The sequence below is a fragment of the Dermacentor variabilis genome, chromosome 7 (genome assembly GCF_050947875.1).
Source record: "Dermacentor variabilis isolate Ectoservices chromosome 7, ASM5094787v1, whole genome shotgun sequence".
In the NCBI taxonomy this organism is placed as follows: Eukaryota; Metazoa; Arthropoda; class Arachnida; order Ixodida; family Ixodidae; genus Dermacentor; species Dermacentor variabilis.
Genome location: NC_134574.1, coordinates 84,746,866 through 84,768,174, shown reverse-complemented (window position 1 = coordinate 84,768,174; position 21,309 = coordinate 84,746,866). Strand labels below are relative to the sequence as shown.

Here is a 21,309-nt window from a genome sequence, read left to right as displayed (position 1 = left end):
GTCGGTACCCCGTCCTCGTCCACGTCTCCACACTCGCGGGCTAGGCGTGCTTCCTCGACGCCAGCCGCTTTCATCATGTCCCATGCAGCTATCTCGATGGTGTCGGCGACTTTGTCCTGGCACTTGGAGAAAGTTGCTGATGACATCGTTGGAACATTTAGCGTGCCCAGAAGTTCGGAGAGGTTGGTGTAACCGGCGCCAATGGCCACAGCTCCCGACGTCGCTGCCGTGTTTGCGTCCATCTTAGCCGGATTTTCCTTTGGGGGCGGCTCTGTGGTGATGACGTCTTCCCTGTTGCACATTCTGCATTTGAAGGTGAACGCGCTGATCAGCCCTTGCCGGCGCTCCTTCATAAACTGCATGTCCGCAAAGGAGCAATCGAAAGGGTCGTGCCTCGACAGTGCCTGGCAAGAGGCAATGAAATGGTTGATGTCGACCAGCCGCCTCCCTTCCTGTATTTCGCCGACCTTGTCTTGTGTGTCTTCATTCGCCAACGATGCGGAGACTTGCAAAGGTGCTGACTGTGCTAGTTGCTGAGAAGTGTCATCATCCTCACGAAATAGCACTTCTGAAGCAACGCTTTCCGTTGGTGAACTTGCCATTTGCCCAGCACCAGACGTCGAGGACGTAGCGAAGGAGCGAAACTTGCGCATATTTAGAAGTATGCGCTTTCTCTTCTTACCGAACTTCTGGCTACGCTTCCGTGCCATGGCTTACTGTAGCGTGCGAGAAACTGCCGAACTCAACTTCACACAACGAAGTGACCACTTTCTCACGTACAGCAGCACTAACAACAACTGACCGCTCTTTTTCGCGTCAAGAAAGCCCGCGCTAAAGCCGTCTGCTCCGGGGATTGTTGAGAGTATGCTAGGCGCAGCTTCGTATTTCTTGTGCGTTGAAATTACATTCTTAAGTTATGCGCACGCACAAAATTGACACCAAATGAGCGTTAGCTAACTAAAGCATTTAGATAAATCCACACTGCGTCTCGGGGCCGTTACTTTGGCCCATGCTATGCACAAGGACATGTCAAACAAGCACACCCTTTGGTGTCGTCTGCTGTTGCTCCGGGCCAATGTACGTAATCGACGCGCTTACTTTGGTGCCCTTTTGTTTTCTACGCTTGCACCTCAGCACATGTAATTTACTATTTATGTTATCATTAAAGCGACTGAAAACCCTTTTTAAACAATCATTTCCATTGAATATATCATACGGCAAATCGGCTGAAAGTAACAACACTAAACAACGTCTTGTGTAGCAATGGCGCCGTAGTGGTGTACATCGAGTGCATGGTACACCATGCGCAACTGCAGTACCTTAAGTCGGTTATTACATTTCACGCGTTCCTGCCGTACCATGCTGGTACGGAGCAATGCGTGCGCCATTTGTCGTCATTCCGTCAGTTTCTCTTTATCTTCGTTCGAGTGAATACACCTGGTGTGACGCAAAGAACGCGCGAGGCATGAAGCGGACTGCACGTTTTCTCACGTAAGTTGCTGTTTTCATGTCGTTATGGCTATGGCTGTTATTACAGTTTATATTTTCTTGCTGCGTACCACAACCTCATGAGTTACCGCGTGCTGGGGTTTCTACCCCCAGAGCAGCGGTACGGCTACATCTCAGGTACTAACTTCATGAACCGACGGGGGAGAGAAACATGTTCCCCGTTATCGCTCAGTAAACAATAAAAATTCATGAACCGAACATGCCACAGGAACACGCGGTGGGAGGATGATAGAAACATCTTTATTGACAGCAAGGGAGAAGTCGTGAAGGCGCTGCTAGTCACGGAGTCTGCGGCGACGGCCCACGGCCCGTGCCTCTAGGATCAGTGCCCGTCGGTACTTGCACGCGCCGTCGGGAAGGCCGCCCTCCCACTGCTCTCGGGTGCAGGACGTGAAAAGCAGCCGACCGCCATAATTGATCGTACGATTTCCTGCACGTTTGCCACAACCAAAAAATGTTACTTATTTGGGGCGCTAATGATATACAACATCGCATGAAACGTGCCATTTGAGCCAATAACACGTTCGAGCGATATAGATGTCATGTTGCCAACAGCATGTACAAATAAATATTGCATGCAATTTCCAGTACTAGTTTTTAAATGTAGCCCGATTCGTAGGGTTGCGGGCGACGGCTTGAAGCACTTTTTAGACCTGAAAGTGCGCGGACTCGAGGAGGGTGAGCGATATATTGGGGTCGTACGGTGACTAGAAGTATGACTGTACCCATGCTTTCAGCTTTCCTTCAACGAAAGTAGCGAACAACTCTTGCGCGTACGACAGCATACTCTCAGCGACACTTCGGCACGTTTTCTATGGGCCTTTTATACGTGCTCATATGCAAGTACACTTGTGCATCCAGTGAAGAAATGAATAAATTTTTTTTCTCAAATATTTCTTCTAACTTCAGCAGCGCTACAGTAAAACAGTGTCGCAGTCAACGTGACTACTCTATCAGGTGCATTTTAAAACAATTCTTGTCAACCATACTTCCGCAAGCGAGCTTAAATGTAAGATTACTTTGTAATACATCTACTTCTCATTGCTTCAGCCAACTTAAATTGTTTTTCGAGCTAGCTTGGTATTTTTCTTTTATGTCATTTTATTGTTTTGCTTGCTTGTGTCTGCGTACATCCTTTGTAACTTCACAACAGAAATGTGTTGTAGCCCACCAGTTTGCTTTGGTCAGTCTCATTACTTTATTCATGTTAAGTATACACAATTGCCGTTTTTTATGCCGTCTGCTCACAACACTTCTTCTTTACAGATAACACAGCAGCCCAAAAATTACCTTATCGGTTGCTTTGGAGGTGTCACCGTGCTTGCCGTTCATATCGAAAGGTGGCCTTGGAGTGTGACACATGACACACAGGTGATTGGGTATGTTTGCTATACTCCTGCTAGGTGTCACCCATACATTAACAGCAATGTCATGTGTTCAACAATGAAAATTCATTGCAAGCTGAAGGCCACAAGCCCTTAATAAGGGTATCATGGGACAATGTTACCATGAAATAAAAGGATGGTTATAGGCACCCTCCCTCTACTGCTGTGCGAATGAAACATACCTGTACCTCTTCCTTTTTCCTTTCATGCTGCCATCCCCCTCTTCCCTGCAGGGCAGTAAAGCAAACCTCCACCCAGTCATCCTCCCTGCTTTTCTTTTTTTCTCTCTTTTTCTAATGTTATTGTTTCTCTGGAAGAGGCTTGCATCATTCTTAATAACACCCTGCTTGTGCTTCCTGGTGTACCTTGGTCATATAAGACGTGTTGACCTAGCAGTGTGAGGTGTAGTCCTGATTAAAACATTTCAGATACATACACATAGTTCAACTCACACAACGCTGTTTATTGAATAATACCGTTGCAACGTGTATGGTGTCATGCGTTACATGTGCCTTGATCATATCACATTAATCTGGTTATTAACAATTGCTATGACAACATAAACATGTTGTTCGGCAACCATCTCTTTGCACGTGACACATGGACAATAACATTTGCTGTAACAGTGTAAACGAGGCATCCAGAGAAATTAAATGCATGCATTAATCACGCCATACTGCTGTGTTACACAGCGTTAGATTGTATACATCATCACTTGACGTACACCATCACAAACAATTGCTATGTTAGACTGTGTTACATTGTACAAACTGCAGTGTTGCGACATCCTTTATTTCTGGATGTTCTCTAAATGGAATGTGTTGTTTAACTCTTTCAAATAACTGCAATTTGCATGGATTTAAACACAATTTGAACCTGTACTTGCAAACTAACACAGCATGTTGATGTCCATGCGCATCTTTATGTGTGTTTCTGCACATCGTTACTTGGAACACAGTATGGGAACATTTACTTTATTCTCTGCATCACTTTGTCCTATGGCTGCACCATACCACATCCATCTTCACATTTACAGCCTCACTGCCACAAGCCATAGCAGCTGATGGTGACAAGGCATCCGTTACAGTTCGTAAGATCAACAGACATTTAGAAGAGGCTGTAGCATCACTTTGGGCTCACACTGCCACAAGCACAACCGCGCTGTGTAAGTGTGTGGAGATAGAAACCCGTTGCAGTTGTGCTTGTGCTCTTCGTCTGTCTAATTTTCTATCTCCTCACTTACATGCCCTGTTGGCTACTGTGGGTTATCAAACAGGATTTTACTTACTGTTTAACTTCACCTGTAATTCCCTTTCTTCTGTCTCTTTTTAACTGCACTTGGCTGGTCGTGAAATGTACATTTATTGTTCAGTAGGACTCTGGTGACAGTTAGTTCATGATTTTGTTTCTTCCTGTTCCTTGTCTTTCTTCTCGTTTTCTTTGCACTGCTCAAAGTTTGCTTCAAAAGCATTCATTGTCTTTTTCCTGGGTACAATTTGCTACAGATTGTCTTTTGTTACATTAATGTTTGCCCCTAAGAAAACATATGCTCCCACATGCCACTCTAAACATCTCGTGGTCCTGTACATTCATTTCACCTTTTGGACATTGCACCACACACAAGATGCCGGGACACAGGCACACAACTGTCACACTGTGTGTTTTGTGTGCCCTAAAATGTTACACTGGCATACCGACATGCCCAAACTTGCATTCTTTCTTTTCGCTGAATCTGTACAGAAATGCAGAAATTGATGATGGCAAGCTTGGAGAAACATAGGTTAGATATTGTGCGCGACAGTCCAGTGCCATACACGCTCCTTTTGGATGCCTGCTACATGTGCTGTGTACAGAAATAAAACTATCCTGACTCTTGTACATGCACACTACTGACCGCTGTATATGCAATACCTGTATTGTTTACATCATTTCTTTTTCCAGGTTATTTCCACGTGCCAAATGATATCTTCTACTATGACTATTCAAGCCATTTGCAGCATGAATAACGCCTACTTGATTACCTTGCAATGACACACCCCACCATGACCGTAGGGAAGACTGTCCATTGCCTGTCGCTGGTGCACGAGGCTACATCTTCACCTGTTGGTACTCGCTAATTGTGTTGCAGCTTGTCTTTTGGCTCATCACCACTACGAATAAAAGCTCTGTTTTAAAATCAATAACGCTGCAACTTCTGAATAGCTCGACCTAATTCTCACAGCATACTGACCCCACACGACATCTAAACATTGCGAATGCTAATCCTGTATGGTTTGTTTTTGTCGAATTATTGACATCCTACATAAAATAGCATACTTCGAGTATACACACGCCTATGCATTTCATATCTCAAATCGGTGACATCCGTAGTATGTCTCTTACTATGATATTACTTTTTACCCTTACTTCAGGTACACATTTTTTCCCATGCCATGTATGCTCACACGGCTGTGTTCAAAGTCAGGTTTCTTCATGCGCTTGCTCGCAGCACAATAGTTTTATGGCACCCACGTTTGTTTGCTGCGACATGCCATAGCCTCATTGGGGTGTCCCTCTCCATGGTAACCTTTACAAGCACATCAGGCACTCGGCACATTTCAAATGGGGTGAGCAAGACAAGAAATGGTGCATTTTTCAATCCGCACTGGCTACAAATTTTCTGCAGTCATGCATAGTGCATTGCAGGGCTTCGTAACCCTACTACTGTGAGACTCTACAAAGCAGGTGTGATACTAACACATAGTGCGGTTTCTACCTCGCTGCATCTTCCAGCTGTCTGATTATCCTGCATTTGTGCACTGTTGCTCTTCGACTCCTCCCTTCAAAATGTATCTCTTGCCAAGGCGCCTCTGCTTTGTAGTTGCTACATATTCAATGAAAGCCTATATTCATTTGGAAAGGATTGCCTCTCGAGAAGGACACACGAAACACTTGGCAGGACATTAGCAGCAAAAAAAGTGACACTTAACCGCCATGCTAAACTAGCACACGAGTGTTAGCTGGCACCTTATTGAAATTACTAGATTGCCTTTTGCACAGTTACCCCGATATGCAAGGAAAGCTCCCTATATCCTGAGACCTACACATGCAGCAATTTGTTTGACCTTGCAGTTTTAAAGAATGTATGAGGCGTGCTTGGACACGCTGCCTTCAGAGAAATTCGTTTAGCACTTTGGCCTCCGCTCTCGGCAGCGTGATCAAATACTCAACATGCAGCCAAAACAAGCAAACAAAAATGATATGAAAAAAAAAATTGAAACAAACTTGCAAATGATCACACACAACTCGACGCCTTCTTCAGCTAGCCGAGCAGGTAAGGCTGTAAAATTAGTCACGTACGCGCTAGCGCAGGTACACAAAACCTTGATGTGTAATAATCTATACGCAAGCAAACGCCATTAGTAATGCGGAAAGCTTCTTTATTACGCCTACGCAGGTTAAATGCACTATTGCGCTCAATACGAGTTGCGATACGGCATACACTAGTAAATTATTCTAACAAAAAAAAGTGCAACTTCCCTTGTAAACACGGTGCGTACAGTGCCGTTGTCATATAACACTATTATCATCGCTCTTCAGCTTTTATTTGTGTGTGTGTTCGTGGGCGCGCGCGCGTTGGCGCAGCCACACGCCGTGCCTGCGCCCTCATAGAAAAAGAAAAGAAACAAAAAACAGACGCTCGCGTTGCGACTCGCAGTGAGCGCGACAATATGTGGCAAAATGTGTACGCAGCTGCACCCATTGCATATTTAGGCAAAGTCACTTGAGGAATAAAAGTACTCCGAACGCGCGCAGGCAGCTTCTTATTGCAAATCACCCTTACATATTCCGTGCGGCAGCGTTCACACTAGTGTACCTGTAAGTTTCTAAAGCTTGCAGAAATCGAAACAAATCAAGCTATAACAGTTGGAAAAACACACTACGCAGAACAAGCGCAGATCACTATGTTGAACAACGCGGGTTTCTCACGGGCAGTTCTTTAGTTATGCTTACATACAACTGTGCGGTGGTGAGTGCTCAGTATTTCGTGCAAGAGCACCTTACCTGAGTGTGCCAATATTATTTCCCTATCGACAGAATAACTGCACACGCCACAGCTTTTTCATGGACTCGCAACTTTCAGCCACATCGAAATTATGCGGATCGTTTAGTTTAGAGACATCACGAAACGCAAGCAATTTCTTCATCCTTCTCAGATTCCATTTTTGCTCGCCAGCGGTTTCGATCAGACCACGAGCTCCCGACTCAGGACGTCGTTCACATGGCCTTCCCATGTGCTTTCGATCCGGCATACCGGCTGCTGTCACATATATTACGCTACCTGCTGGTGCGTACAATGCTCTAGCGTTCCTAAATGAACCCTGCACAACCTCGACACTGCCACTCGCGTACACAAATGTCATGGCGAAATCCTACAGGTACGACACCGCAACACAAGACACGTGTTTTCTTGCCTGGACAATGCTATTTCCCAGACGGCAAAAAGTAGTCCTCACGAAAACAACACAAAAAGTCTACCGTTCCGCGTGTACAGCTTCCGAGATTCCCGTTGTTAAACGATAGGTGGAAATTTTGACAGCAATCTCAAAGGCCATACAATACGAAGAATAGTTTTAGTTTATTCTGTGGGGTGGCAGCACATGATAGAGTGTCTTTGAGGCCCTCGTTTGTTTGTTGCTACATGCTTTAGGAAAATTAGTTTTACCAATCACATGCATCACGTATGATGCCACCAGCGGTCTTAAATTTGTCCTCTAAGATTGATCTAGTGACTGTTGGTTTTAGTTTTTTCGTTTTGGCCTTCTTTTCCGACATATTCAGTTGTAAATTCGACGGTCGGAAAAACATGACTTTTACTCACATTTCGGTACTTTTTAATAAAAAATTGACGACCTAAATAAAAAATCCGAAACCAACAGTCACTAGATTTTAAGTTTTTCTTTTAAATGCAACAAACCTTGTCAAGTTTGGTGCGGTGGTTGCCGAGAAAAACGAATTCTGCTTTTACATGTATTTAGATAGGAGCACCCGAGCTCAAGCTTCCTCTTAAGCATCCGATGAACACTCGTGATGCTGTTCCCATTCACCGCCGACCGTATCGCATGTCCACGGCAGAGCGGCAAGTTATTCATCATTATCATAATCAACATCATCAGCCTGATTACGCCCACTGCAGGGCAAAGGCCTGTCCCATACTTCTCCAACTACTCCGGCCCTGTACTAATAGTGGCAATATTGTCCCTACAAACTTCCTAATCTCATCCGCCCACCTAACTTTCCGCCGCCCCCTACTACGCTTACCTTCCCTTGGAGTCCAGTCCGTAACCCTTCATGACCATCGGCTACCTTCCCTACTCATTACATGCCCGACCCATGCCCATTTCTATTTCTTGATTTCAACTAAGACGTCATTTACTCGCGTTTGTTCCCTCCCCCAATCTGCTCTTTTCGTATCCCTTAATGTTACACCCATCATTCTTCTTTCCACAGCCCGTTACGTCGTCATCGATATAAGTAGAACCCTTTTCGTAAGCCTCCAGGTTTCTGCCCCGTACGTGAGTACTAGTAAGACACAGCTGTTATACACTTTTCTCTTGGGGGATAATGTCAACCTGCTGTTCATGATTTGAGAATGCCTGCCAAACGCAAACCCAGTCAATTCTTATTCATCTGATTATTTCAGTCCCATGATCCGGATCCGCGGTCACTACTTGCCCTAACTAGATGTATTCCCTTACACACTACCAGTGCCTAACTACCTATCGTAAGCCGCTGTTCTCTTCCCAGATTGTTAAACATTACTTTAGTTTTTGCAGATTAATTTTTAGACCCACACTTCTGCTTTGCCTCACCAAGTCAGTGAGCATGCGTTGCAATTGGTCCCATGAGTTACTAAGCAAGGCAATATCTTTAGCGAATCGCAGGTTACTAAGGTGTTCACCATTAACTCTTATCCCCAATTCTTCCCAATTTAGGTCTCTGAATACCTCCTGTAAACACGCTGTGAATAGCATTGAAGAGATCGTATCTTCATGCCTGACGCCTTTCTTTATTAGGATTTTGTTGCTTTCTTTACGGAGGACTATGGTGACTGTGGAGCCGCTAAAGATATCTTTCAGTAATTTTGCATACGGCTCCTCCGTAATACGGCTCCTGATTCCGTAATGCCTCCATGACTGCTGAGATTTTGACTGAATTAAACGCTCTCTCGTAATCAATGAAAACTATATATAAGGGTTGGTTATAAACACACAAAATTCTCTATCACCTGAATGATAGTGTGAATATGGTCTATCATTTAGTAGCCTTTACGAAATCAAGCCTTGCCCATTGGTTGACAGAAGTCTAAGGTGTCCCTGATTCTATTTGCGATTACCTCAGCAAATAATTTGTAGGCAACGGACAGTAAACTGATCGGTCAAAAATTTTTCAAGTCTTTGCCGTCCCTCTTCATATGGATTAGCATTATGTTAGCGTTCTTCCAAGATTCCGGTAGGCTCGTAGTCATGAGGCATTGTGTATACAGGGTGGCCAGTTCTTCTAGAACAATCTGCACATCATCCTTCAACAAATCTGCTGTTACCTCATCCTCCCCAGCTGCCTTGCCTCTTTGCATTGCTGCCAAGGCCTTCTTTACTTCTTCCGGCGTTACTTGTGGGATTTCAAATTCCTCTAGACTGTTCTCTCTTCCATTATGATCGTACGTGCCACTGGTACTGTATAAATCTCCATAGAACTCATCAGCCACTTGAACTATCTCATACGTACTAGTAATGATATTGCCGGCTTTGTCTCTTAACGCATACATCTTGTTCTTGCCTATTCCTAGTTTCTTCTTCAAATCTTTTAGGCGCTCTCCGTTCCTGAGAGCCTGTTCGATTCTATCCGCATTATAGTTTCATATGTCAGCTGTCTTACGCTTCTTGATTACCTTGGAACGTTGCGCCCGTTCCATTCTCGCTGAAGGGTTAGACGCTTTCACGCATCGGCTGTTGTTGATCAGATCTTTCGTCTCCTGGGATAGCTTACTGGTATCCTGTCTAACGAAGTTACCACTGACTTCTATTGCGCACTTCCAAATGCTGCCCACAAAATTGTCGTTCACTGTTTCAATACAAAGGTCCTCTTCCTCATTTAAAGCAGAATACCTGTTCTGTAGCTTGATCCTGAATTCCTTTTTTTCCCTCTTACCGCTAACTCATTGATGGGCTTCTTATGTACCAGTTTCTTCCGTTCATGCCTCAAGCCTAAGCTAATTTGAGTTCTTACCATCCTATGGTCACTGCAGCGCACCTTGCCGAGCACGTGCACATCTTGTATGATGCCAGGGTTAGCGCGGAGTATGGAGTCTCTTTCATTTCTAGTCTCCGTATTCAGGGTTCCTTGACTACCATTTCGGTTATCCCGCTTGGGGAAGAAGGTATTCATTATGCGCAAATTATTACGTTCTGCAAGCTATAATAATAACTTTCCCCTGCTATTCGTATAATCTATGACACACTCACCCACTGACTTGTCTCTAGCCTGTTTTTGCCTACCCTGGCATTGAAGTCGCCCATCAGTATAGTGTATTTTGTTTTGACTTTACGCCTCGCCGATTCCACGTCTTCATAGAAGCTTTCGACTTCCTGTTCTTGATGACTCGATCTAGAGGCGTAGACCTGTACCACCTTCAATTTGTACCTCTTATTAAGTTTCACAACGAGACCTGCCACCCTCTCGTTAATGCTATAGAATTCCTGGTGTTACCAACTATATCCTTTATCATCAGGAATCAGACTCCTAGTTGTAGTCTCTCCGCTAAGCACCGGTAGCACAGGACGTGCCCGCTTTTTAGCACTGTATATGCTTATTTTATCCTCCTAACCTATATGAGCCCTATTATATCCCATTTAATACCCTCTAATTCCTCCACTAGCACTGCTAGACGCGCCTCACTAGATAACGTTCTAACGTTAAACGTTGCCAGGTTCAGATTACAATGGCGGCCTATCCAGACCCAGAGATTCTTAGCACCTTCTGCTGCGTCACAGGTCTGACCACCGCTGTGGTCAGTGTTTTGGCAGCTGCTGGTGATTGAGGGCGGGGGTTTGATTGTTGAAGTATTGGAGGAGCATAGGCACTAGGAATAGCACGGGAGAATTATCGGTAGAGTTTGCAGAACAGAATATTATGCGGATAATGAATACCGTTTTCCGCAAGCGGGAGAGCCGAAAGTGGACGTGGAGGAGCCCGAATGGCGAGACTAGAAATAAAGTAGACTTCATGCTCTGCACTAACCCTGGCATCCTACAAGATGTGCACGTGCTCAGCAAGGTGCGCTGCAGTGACTATAGGATGGTAAGAACTCGAATTAGCCTACACTTGAGGAGGAAACAGAAGAAACTGGTACACATGAAGCCAATCAATGAGTTAGCGGTAAGATGGAAACTAGAGGAATTCCGGATCAAGCTACAGAACAGGTATTCGGCTTCCACTCAGCAAGAGGACCTTAGCCTTGAAGCAATGAACGACAATGAACGACTTTATATATAGCTTTCATTGATTACGAGAAAGCGTTTGATTCAGTCGAAACCTCAACAGTCATGGAGGCATTGCGGAATCAGGGTGTAGACGAGCCGTATGTAAAGATACTGAAAGATATCTATAGTGGGTCCACAGCCACCGTAGTCCTGCATAAAGAAAGCAACAAAATCTCAATAAAGAAAGGTGTCAGCCAGGGAGATACGATCTCTCTAATGCGCTTCCCAGCGTGTTTACAAGATTTATTCAGAGACCTGCATTGGGAAGAATTGGGGAAAGCGGTTAATGGAGAATACCTTAGTAATTTGCGATTCGCTGATGATATTGCCTTGCTTAGTAACTCAGGGGACCAACTGCAATGCATGCTCACTGACCTGGAGAGGAAAGCCGAAGGGTGGGTCTAAAGATTAATCTGCAGAAGACTAAAGTAATGTTTAACACTCTCGGAAGAGAGCAGCAGTTTACAATAGGTAGTGAGGCACTGGAAGTGGTAGGGGAATACATCTACTTAGGACAGGTAGTGACTGCGGATCCGGATCATGAGACTGAAATAATCAGCACAATAAGAATGGACTGGGGTGCGTTTGGCAGGCATTCTCTGATCATGAACAGCTGGTTGCCATTATCCCTCAAGAGAAAAGTTTATAACAGCTGTGTTTTACCAGTACTCACGTACGGGGCAGAAACCTGGAGGCTTACGAAAAGGGTTCTACTTAAATTGAGGACGACGCAACGAGCTATGGAAAAAAGAATGATAGGTGTAACGTTAAGGGATACGAAAAGACCAGATTGGGTGAGGGGACAAACGCGAGTTAATGATATCTTAGTTGAAATCAAGAAAAAGATATGGGGGCATGGGCAGGAGAAGTAACGAGGTGGGAAGATAACCGATGGTCATTAAGAGTTTCGGAATGGATCCCAAGGGAAGGGAAGCGTAGCAGAGGGCGGCAGAAAGTTAGGTGGGCGGATGAGATTAAGAAGTTTGCAGGGACAACATGGCCACAATTAGTACATGACCGGGATAGTTGGGCATAACCAGTGGGCATAACCAGGCTGATGATGATGATGATGATTATTATTATTATTATTATTATTATTATTATTATTATGATGATGATGAATGAATGAATGAATGAAAGAACGACAATATTATGGGCATCATTAGGGAGTGTGCAAAAGTAGTCGGCGGTAACTCCGTTATTCAGGATACCAGCAAGCTATCGCAGGAGACGAAAGATCTGATCAAGAAACGCCAATATATGAAAGCCTCTAACCCTGCAGCTAGAATAGAACTGGCAGAACTTTCGAAGTTAACTAACAAGCTTAAGACAGCTGACATAAGGAACTCTACAATGGATAGAATTCAACATGCTCTCAGGAGCGGAGGAAGCCTAAAGGCAGTGAAGAAAAAGCTAGGAATAGGCAAGAATCAGATGCATGCGTTAAGAGAGAAAGCCGGCAGTATCATTACTAGTATGGATGAGATAGTTCAAGTGGCTGACGAGTTCTACAGAGATTTATACAGTACCAGCGGCACCCACGAAGATACTGTGAGAGTGAATAATGTAGAGGAATTTTAAATCCCAGAAGTAACACCGGAAGGGTAAAGAACGCCTTGGGAGCTATGCAAAGAGGGAAGCCATCTGGGGAGGATCAGGTAACAGCAGATTTGTTGAACAATGGTGGGCATATTGTTCTAGAAAAACTGGCCACCCAGTATACACAATGCCTAATTATCTCGAGCGTGCCGGAATCACGGAAGAAGGCTAACATAATATTATTCTATAAAAAAGGGGACGCCAAAGACCTGAAAAATTATAGACCGATCAGATTACTGTACGTTGCCTACAAAGTGTTTATTAAGGTAATCGCAAATAGAATCAGGAACACCTTAGAGTTCTGTCAACCAAATGAGCAGGCAAGCTTCCGTAATGGCTACTCCACAATACACCATATTCGCACTATCAGTCATGTGATAGAGAAATGTGCGGATATAACCAACGCTTATATATAGCACCCATTGATTACGAAAAAGCATTCGATTCAGTTGAAACCTTAGCACTCATGGAGGCATTACGGAATCAGGGGGTAGACGAGCTATATTTAAATATACTGAAAGATACCTATAGTGGCTCCACAGCCATCGTAGTCCTCCATAATGAAAGCAACAAAATCCCAATAAAGAAAGGCGTCAGGCAGGGAGATTCGATCTCTCCAGTGCTATTCACAGCGTGTTCACAGGAGGTAGATCTGGAGCGGGAAGAATTGGGGATAAGAGTTAATGGAGAATACCTTAGTAACTTGCAATTCGTTCATGATATTACCTTGCTTAGTAACTCAGGGGACCAATCGCAATGCATGCTCACTGTCCTGGACAGGCAAAGTAGAAGGTCGGGTCTAAAAATTAATCTGCAGAAAACTGAAGTAACGTTTAACAGTCTCGGAAAAGAACAGCTGTTTAGAATAGGTAGCGAGGCACTGGAAGTGGTAAGGGAATACATCTACTTAGGGCAAGTAGTGACCGCGTATCCGGAACATGGGACTGAAATAATCAGATGAATCAGAATGGTCTGGGGTGCGTTTGGCTGGCATCCTCAGATCATGAACAGCAGGTTGCCATTACCCTTTAAGAGAAAAGTGTATAACAGCTGTGTCTTACCAGTACTCACGTACGAGGCAGAAACCTGGAGGCTTACGAAAAGGGTTCTACTCAAATTGAGGACGACGCAACGGGCTATGGAAAGAAGAATGATGGGTGTAACGTTAAGGGATAAGAAAAGTACAGATTGTGTGAGGGAACAAACGCGAGTAAATGACACCATAGTTGAAATCACGAAAAAGAAAGGGGAATGGGCAGAACATTTAATGAGGAGGGAAGATAACCGATGGTCATTAAGGGTTACGGACTGGATCCCAAGGGAAGGGAAGCGTAGCAGGGGGCGGCAGAAAGTTAGGTGGGCGGATGATATTAAGAAGTTTGCAGGCATGGTATGGCCACAATTAGTACATGACCGGGGTTGTTGGAGAAGTATGGGAGAGGCCTTTGCCCTGCAGTGGGCGTAACCAGGCTGATGATGATGATGATGATGATGATGATGGGGTCCGTTGCGTCAGGTCGGCCTGTGAGAAAAACTGCTGTCTCGTTACACAGGCCCCTACAGAGTGCTTCATGCCATGACTCCCGTCGCCTACGAGATCGCCCCTGACGCCCCACTTGCTTCCGAGTCCAGTGATATCATGCACATCACGCGACTGAAGGAGTAACACCCTCCCAGTGATGACAGTTAGACGTTCAGGGACGTCGCTTCTGCCGTCGGGGGATTATGCTACACACCTGCGGCATTTGATTGTTTGAACGAGGCGCATGGGCGTCATCACTCGAAAAAAGTGAAGAACGAACTTGGCTCGCGCGGTGAATCTAACCGGTCAGTGCTGCAACCGCTTTTGTAAATATAACCTGTTAATTATTGCTCGTCTTACTGACTCGTCCTTCGCGTAAGAATATGAAAAAATGGTATCGAACCTATGAGGTGGTTCTCGACCGTATAGGATAAGGTAATGGAAAAATCCAGTAGTTGGTTGCGCGGCAGTATCGTAGGCATACGTCACGAAAGGGAGAACTTGGTCCCAGTTTGAACGATCAGAGGCGACGTACACCTAGAGCTTATCGCCAAGACTACGGTTGAAGCGCTGATGCGGTGGACGATCCGGCATTCGTATTGTATTGCCTTCAAAGCATCGGAAAGAAAGGCGCGGCCTCTATCGCTCAGAAGTTCGCGAGCGGCACCGTGGCGAATAAAGAAATGTCGCAGCAGAAACAATGCAACGACGCGGTTGGTGGCAGTCGGCAGAGCGGCTGTTTCAGCATGGCGGTGAAGCGATCCACTGCAACAATAATCCAGCGGTTTCCTGCTGGAGTGGAGGGTAGAGGTCCGTATTGCCAATGCCAACACGATCAAAGGGTCCACTAGGGCAGGGACGGGGTTGTGACGGGTATACTTATCCGAGAGGTAATTGTCGGCATGGGCACTGAGCGCTGGAGCGAATGAACTTTCGGACGTAGTTATACATGCCGAGCCAATACAATCGGATGCGCAGTCAAGCATAGGTCTTGAAGAGGCCAGCATGCGCGCACTGCGTGTCTGCGTGGATATCGTCGCAGATAACGTCACCGAGATGGCGGGGTATCACAAGTAGGCACTGGCGAGCGTCAGAAAGGTAGTTACGATAATAAAGGAGGCCGTCGCGAATGCAGGTGTGGGTAGCCTGGCGATGAAGAGCGCAAGATGGTGAAGAGGTGGATAAATCAGAAAGATTGTTGATGAAAGCACTGATCTAGGGGCCCTTGCGCTGCTCTGAGGGCATGTTGCGCAGTGCATGAGATTTAAGGGCGGATAGGCAAGCGCTGTCAGCGGAGACTGGTGAGCTGAAAAAGGCGCCAGCGTCCGTTTGTTTGGGCCGTAAGTGTAGAGAACGCGGATGTCGTACTCCTGTAGCTTAGGGGCACTGCGAGCAAGTCTGCCAGATGGGTCCTTAAGGGTGGACAGCCAATAAAGAGCGTGGGGGTCAGTGACGGCATCGAAAAGATGACCATACAAATAAGGATAGAATTTTCCAAAGACCCAAACAACCTCTAAACGCCCTTTCTCTGTAACACAATAACTAGCCTCGGCCTTTGTCAGAGTTAGGCTCACGTAGGCGGCGACATATTTATCGAATGCCGCTTTTCGTAGCGTGAGTACGGCGCTGAGTATGACGCCGCTGGCATCGTTGTGGACCTCGGTGGTGGATGCATGATCGAAATGGTGGAAGATAGGTGGTGATCCAGGTTAACAGGTGGCGTAACTTCGCGAAGGCGTCAACGCAGGCGGGCCATCAACCGGAAAGTTCTTTGTCGCCACTTAGAAAGTCGGCCGGGGGTGCAATTATGGAGGCGAAATTTCGAAATAAACCTCGTTTATACAAGCATAAACCAAGAAAACTTTCAAGCTACTTACACTTCTTTGGTTGTGGATAGCCGGGCGACAGCGCGGAGCTTGGCTGTATCCGGAAGGATGCCGTCCCGCGATAAAATATTACCAAGAATGGTGAGCTTTCGGGGGCCTAAACGACATTGTTTTGTGTCCAGCTGAACTCCTGCGGGAGTGAGGCATTTTAGAACTTGCTCTAGACGGCTGAGATGTGCTCGGAAATCAGCGAAAGAGACAACTACAATCCAGGTAGCATAGATATGTGTTCCATTTGAGCCGCGCAAAATATTATCCATCACCCTCTCGAAAGTGGCTAGAGCGTTACACGGGCCTAAATGCATTAAGATGAATTGGCATAATGCGTCAGGTGTTACCAACGCTATTTTAGTACGATCAAATGGTGTCAAATATACTTACCAGTATCCGCAACGTAAATCCAGCCAAGAACTCTGCTCCCTGCAAACAGTCGATGGCGTCGTCGATGCGCGGTAACGAGTAAACGTCCATGCACGTTACCTTTCATAGACGTCAGTAGCTGACGCAGAACCGAATAGAACCATCCAACGACCTGTGACACCCAAGGACTGTTGGAAGGATGCACAACGCCACGCTTGAGCATTTCAGCAACCTGGTCGGTAATGACACGGCGCTTAGAGGCGGATACTCGGCAAGGGCTTCGCCGTAGAGGTGCATGCCTGCGGGTATTTATCTGGTGAAGAACAGTCGATGTACGGACCAAACAAGAAGCACGGATGTCGAAAGACGCACGTAACTTCTGCAGGAAAACGATAAGCTGGCTTCGTTCTGAAGATGACGTTTAATCGTCGATGGAGCGGTGGGAAGCGTCGAGTAATGACTGATCAACCGCAGAATAACAAGTAAGTGCTCTAAGCTCCGTCGAAGTAGAGGCGCCAGGACCGTAAAAGACGCAAAATATGTCGACCGATTGAACGAGGCCTAGGCATTAACCATGAAATAAAGGTAAAGGGCACACTGTGTGATTCTCGACGACCAATTTCTTGACGCCACTGCCAAGAGTAAGCAGAGCAGAAGACAGCGGAGAACATTTGCGGTGAATGAACACGTCAGAGGATGTAAAAAGAGCAGTGCCATCAGAAATCGCGGCGCATAAGATAAGCTGAATCAGGCAAGAGCATGGAGGGATGGCATCGTCTTCGCATACAAATATTCTTTTTCATTAGAAGGGCGGTTTTCAATAGTCTCAATGTCGGGAAGTGCAAAAATTTTGAGTTCTGTGAGACAACAGCCAATGAAGGTGCTATTATTTGCAAGGAAGTCCAAGCCTAATAGAATGCCATGGGAATACGAGGCAGCATGACGAATTTGACGGTATACAGTAGTCCTTGAATGAAGACGCGGGCAGTAAAGGCAGCCGGAGGCGTAATATTTTCAGAGTTCACGGTCCGAAGGAAGAAGTGGGAGATAGGTGGCAAAACCTGTCGTATTGTGCGCCAGAGTGCCGTGAAAATTACGAATATGGCTGTTCCTGTATCTACAAGTGCCAGGGTGGCGATTCCTTCGACAAGGATTTTAACTACGTTGGCTGGAGAGGGACGAGCACTTGGGCATTGTGACGTGGACGCAGTTCCTGCTTCTGTAAATGCTGCCATCAGTCTTCTTGCTCGGTGGACACGGTACGGCGCATCATCGGAAAAAGCGAGCGACGACGTGGAGATAATGACCGTCGGGTAGACGCGGTTTGGTGGTCAGGGTAAAAGGAAGAGGTAGGAAGGCTGGAAGGCGAAGAGGAAAACAGAGCGGGGAAAGGTGGCGCTGCCCAGATGTTCGGGAAAGGAATCATGCCACTACAACAGTGGCTCGCCACGTGACTCGTACCACCACAGGCAAAACATTACATGGTTATCGGAGGTGCACCACTGGTGGCGGTAAGGTCCGAGTCCTGGTTGAGGAGTCGGAAAATGTTGTCGGTCTGGTAGTGGCGTAGGAGAAAAAAGTTGTCGGACTAGAAGCGGCATAGAGGCATGCAGAAATGTTGGTGGTCGATGCATAGAGGGCGGCAAGAGCGTTTGTGGATGAGCTCAGGGAACTGTTTCTGCGTGCGTCAGAGGTGCAGTGACTGGTGTCTGCTCACGGGCTGGAGGAACGGCTTGAGACACTTGCTGTTGAATGAAGTCGTAGATCGTATTTAACACAGCGGGTGGTGGTTCTGGGACAGAATACATCAAAGATAGTTGGCGAGCGACCTCTGCGCGAACGAACTCCTGAATGTTTAGGAAAAGAGTGGCATGGTTGTCGTCAACTCCAAGGCTTGACAGAGAGTCGGCGGGCGTAGTGGGCCGTCGGGTGCGAAGCCGTTGCCTGCGCAACTCGTCGTAACTCTGATACAATTCTGTCACGTCGATGAGAGCGTAAGGCGTCTTCGGTAATAACATTTCAAACGCGTTCTCCTCAATACCCATAGCTACATGTTTAATTTTTTCTCCTTTAATATCGACACGTTCACCCATTTGCAAAAGGCAGCAACATACTTAATACAGCTCGTGAAATTCTCTCCAACCTCTTGGGATTGCATACGCAAACGGTATTCTGCACGAAGCTTTCGTACTGCTGGCCAACCAATAACTTGGGTAAAGCTGGTCCTGACGACCAACTACGAAGTGAGGTTGGCTTCATGGTTTAAAAGCCATAGCTTCGCGACGTCCGAAAGATAGAATGCTACGTTTCTCAACTTGGTAACATCGTCGCACTGGTTATGGGCACTCACTCGTCCATAGGAGGAGAGCCAAGCTTCAACGTCTTTGTCATCTGTGCCGGCGAAGATAGAAGGGTCTCGCTGATGCACAGCACCAGAAGAAACCCGGGTGGGCGAGATTGTGGACTTAAAGAGAACAGTTCCATCAGAAATCCCGGCGCATGACCCAACTGAATCAGGGAAGTGCACGGAGGGACGGCGTTGCCTTTGCACACAAATATTTGGTCTCTAGAAGGGCGGTTTTCAATAGTCTCAAGGTCGGGAAGTGCAGAAAATTCGAGTTCGGCGAGACAACTGCCAATAACGGCGTTATTATTTGCAAGTTGAAAGTTGTAGTTTGCAGTTATTATTGCAGTTTGAAAGTTGGAGGAGTTGGAGGAGTGCATGTGTCGCCGCGCATGATGGGGGGTAGAGTGCGACTCAGAAGTTCCAGGGTAGTCGAAACCCAGCACCTCCACCACCTGCTAAGATATTTATTAGCAGCGGACGCAGGCGAATGAGTAGCAGTCAGTAGCATTCTGCCAAGGACAGCAACCACGAGCTCATACCGGTGGCGATGCTACTGAGGCGCAGGCTACTCTTCATCGTTACACTACGAATGCTCGATGCGCGCTAGCGACGTCGGTGTAACTGCCGCCTTCGTCATACAGTGCTGGTATCCACAGAGCAAACCAGGCCTGCATGCAAGGTCGGAATGCCTCCAGAGAATCGCAGCGGATTTAGCTGCGGAAGTGAGGAAGTCAACTGTACTGACCGGTAACGCTCCTCCGCCTCATCCACTCGGTCGATGCCAAGGCAGGGTTCTTGCTTGCGCTGTTCGCATGAACCTTACACGCACTCACGTCAGCGTTTCTTCTGACGAGCTGTGTGGAACCACACAGTGCTGTCTACATTGTTCTGAGCAGACAAGACAATAAACGCGAAGCTAACTGAATATAACGTTTGATTGGACACTAGAAACACTCACGGTTTTTTCGTCGGTCATCTCGCGTGCAACACAAAGGAGCGATGACGGCAACGTCGCTCTCGCAGTTTGGCTTCATTGAGAAGACATTCGTAAATCCAATAACTTTCTGTACCTTTTTTTGCTGGTGTTCCTTGGGAGTCAGTGTTTGTCGGCGGGCGCACTTTCACAGGCGATACAAAGGCGCTGATTCACATGGCGCGCTGTTTCCCGCAACGTGGCTTTGAGGCGCATTTTTCGAGAACGCCAGTTATGGCTGTTTGAGATGCACGTGCTGTCACACGATATATTCCGGGTGTCTGAAGCTTTACACGTTGCGGTGGAGCTCTCTGTACATACTACCACTGCATATTTTTTTGGAGAAAGCCTCTGTTCTCCACGTAATGACTCTGCGAAACCACACACGCAACCTAAATATCCTAATCGCATTAGATATAGCCTTTCAAGCGCAACATACATATTATCAAGCGAATATCTTTTTTAAAGCGTTCAGCTGTTCTCTGTACGCGTATTTACTACGTTGACAAAGGTATACCCTGGTTTTCGCGTAATTTAATGCCTCCAATGTCAACTCGAAAACGAATTCAATCGATGTCGTGGTGCCTCATGTTTATGAGAAGCCGGCGAAGAAAGTGTGTCTTATTGCAAACGCCAGCACTGCACCAGTGGCGGCACGGAACGTATTACGTTTATGCGAATCAGGCGTTCTTCTTCGCGCCGGCGTTCTGACGTGCCTAGCATCTGCCCGGTTGGTGCTTCAGCAGCACAGCTGGAAATGTCTCACGCACTGCGTCTTGGGATCTCGCCTGCACGCATTGTTAGCACACTGTATGAGAAGCTCGACACGACGCCCTAACCTAGCTCTTGATTTCAACGCTTTACTTAAGGGGGCGACTGCCGATATTCTGGTATAGGGATCATCTGTCCGCAGTAAGAAATGTTGCCACGAGCAACATTGGTGAGAAATGATTTCATCTTTCGTTTCAGGGGCTCCCTTCTACGAGTTGGAGCAGATGATATACAAACCAAGAAGAGCGAAGTGCGCAGTCATAATGATAACGTTGATTAGCCATGTTCTTTCAATACGTAAGTTCTTACGCATACGATCGTCTGACTACACTTGAAAGCTACAATCTGCATTCGCCAATGCACTGATATCCACCTTCCCGCTAATAATATATATAAGCACAACCTTATCCTTTATCGCTACCAGTAGGAATTAAA

General features: G+C 46.3%; 1 long non-coding RNA gene across 2 annotated transcripts; it reads left to right on the top strand.

Moving 5' to 3' along the window:
- The first annotated feature begins 1,236 nt into the window (after positions 1-1,236).
- LOC142587588 (uncharacterized) lies at positions 1,237-5,077 on the top strand. 2 transcript variants are annotated; one of them, XR_012829581.1, is made up of 3 exons: positions 1,237-1,491; positions 2,776-2,888; positions 4,836-5,077. It is a non-coding gene; the product is annotated as an uncharacterized LOC142587588 (long non-coding RNA). The 2 variants fall into 2 exon arrangements; XR_012829582.1 differs by lacking the exon at positions 4,836-5,077 and adding an exon at positions 3,931-4,004.
- Positions 5,078-21,309: the final 16,232 nt, after the last annotated feature.